A 2,034-nucleotide genomic window follows, 5' to 3' on the forward strand; every position below is an offset into this window, starting at 1 on the left:
GGAAAGTGACTTCAAATTCCATTTTTATGACATTTGTAATTATGTGATTATCACTTTCCATGAGATTATATTTGGAAAAAAAATCAACTAGGGTTAGTCAAGGCCTTAAGGAGGCGTTGGAAGAAATATGGTACTAGTTTCTAGGAGAATTATTCACATATATCAGAGTCTATGGAAGTGAAGTTGGCCCTCATCTTCTTCCTAGATGTATTCTAGAAAGGATTTCTTTAAGATAGGTAACCAATCAAACTGCCCTCAATGGTCAAGCTCGGAAAATGAGCAAACTTCAGAAGAAAATTTGCCAAAATTCACAATTAACTTTGGAAAAATTTTCCTGAACGATTAAGGACAAGCATTTAAGCAGGTTGAAGAATTCCAACATGTTTGGTTTTTTCCATTACCCCTTTATGATTATGATCATAGACGAATCATTAATGAACATTATAAGTCTATCAGCGACATCAAAACCTTCACACACTAGGAGCCTCTTTTTGAAGACATTTTCATTGATATTGATAATTTTGAGAAATCTTGTTAAGGAGGACATCTGTTGAGTAGGGAGGATAGAACTATACTGCAATATTTTAGAGAAAATATTTATGAGGACTTCCTTAAACGAAAGAATATTCATACTAATATTCGAATTGAAGAGATGAAATCTCTTGAGATTCTGCAATAGAATTTCAATCACATTATTTCAGACAATATTTCCTCTTCTAAAAAAATAGAGGAAAATCAAGCTAAAAATGTTCCTAATGTTTCTTTTCCAACTCTAGAGACAAGCACATCCAAAGAAAACATTGTTAAAGAAAAATAACTAGATAGCCAGATAGGCCAAAAGGGTCAAATAATCATAGAAGTCAAAGATTAGAAACAAAAAACCAGAGAAAGAAGACGTAACAAAAAAACAAAGTTCCTCTACCAAGAGTATCATTATTATTCATGGTCATGATGGTAAAGATGAAACCACTTAGGTAGATACAAAGTGCACATTAATTGATGAGCAAGTCAAATATATGCAAATTGATGCAAATACAGATGATCAAATTACTAGCACCCTTAAGTCAAAATTGACTGATTTCTTTGCCATAGAAAAATAATTTGCCGAGAACCAAGAAAAAACTACTGGAATTTCTATTCCATGGACTTCTCATGGCACTTCGATTACTCCTATTTCTACCAAAATTTCTTTCGATTCTTTTTTATTTCAGCCTATGACTGAGGTTGAAATTGTTCTTCAAACTATTCCATCCTTGACAGAGTATTACTTTAATGCTAAAACTAAGTTAGTTGTGAGAAGAAATAACAAAAGAAAGTTTGAAAGTTTTGAAACCATTTCCGAATTAAACTGACAAGAAAGAGGAAATGCTCATGAAAAATATAAGGAATCCTCACAGTCTCTAGGAGCCTTTGTCAATTATAATCAACACGTGAACTTGCCACCACCTATAACATTCCTTCTACACTTCGTCCACTATTTTCCTTTAACTCACTCTCTTGAGTTTTTCAGTTTGTCCTATGTTGCAGGTTGTTAATGAAATTTATGTGCATCTGACTTCCATATATAACCCATGGGGTCTCTTATCCTTACATTTATATGTGCATTCACTATCTTAACACACATTATGCTAGTATAATTATTTTCATTGATTCAAGAAAACACTACATCAAGTAACAAAAAACAAGTTTAGGGGTTTTCCCCTTCATAGTTATGGTTGCATCTTTCATCCAGAATATTTTTCTTATTATTGGTTGTTCTAACTCAAAATTTTCAATCTACATTCTCAGTTTGTCTAGTTGCATCATCCCAATCATTATTTAATTACTTTCATTTAATCATCCCTGTTTATGGTTATTTTTGTTCCATAAAACTCTAATTAGAGAGTTTTCTAAAGAAACAATAATACTAATTTCATCTCATACCATTTTGAGACCATTTCATATTTAAGATTTATGCCAAATCAAGGATTTCTTTTCTTTTATTTAGGGTCGATTACACTTTTTCTTGAGGGATTACCGATTCTCACTCTTGAT

This window comes from Pinus tabuliformis, chromosome 1_2 (assembly GCF_031772625.1).
Source record: "Pinus tabuliformis cultivar Carrire ecotype Pingquan chromosome 1_2, CPIR1, whole genome shotgun sequence".
Taxonomy (NCBI): Eukaryota; Viridiplantae; Streptophyta; class Pinopsida; order Pinales; family Pinaceae; genus Pinus; species Pinus tabuliformis.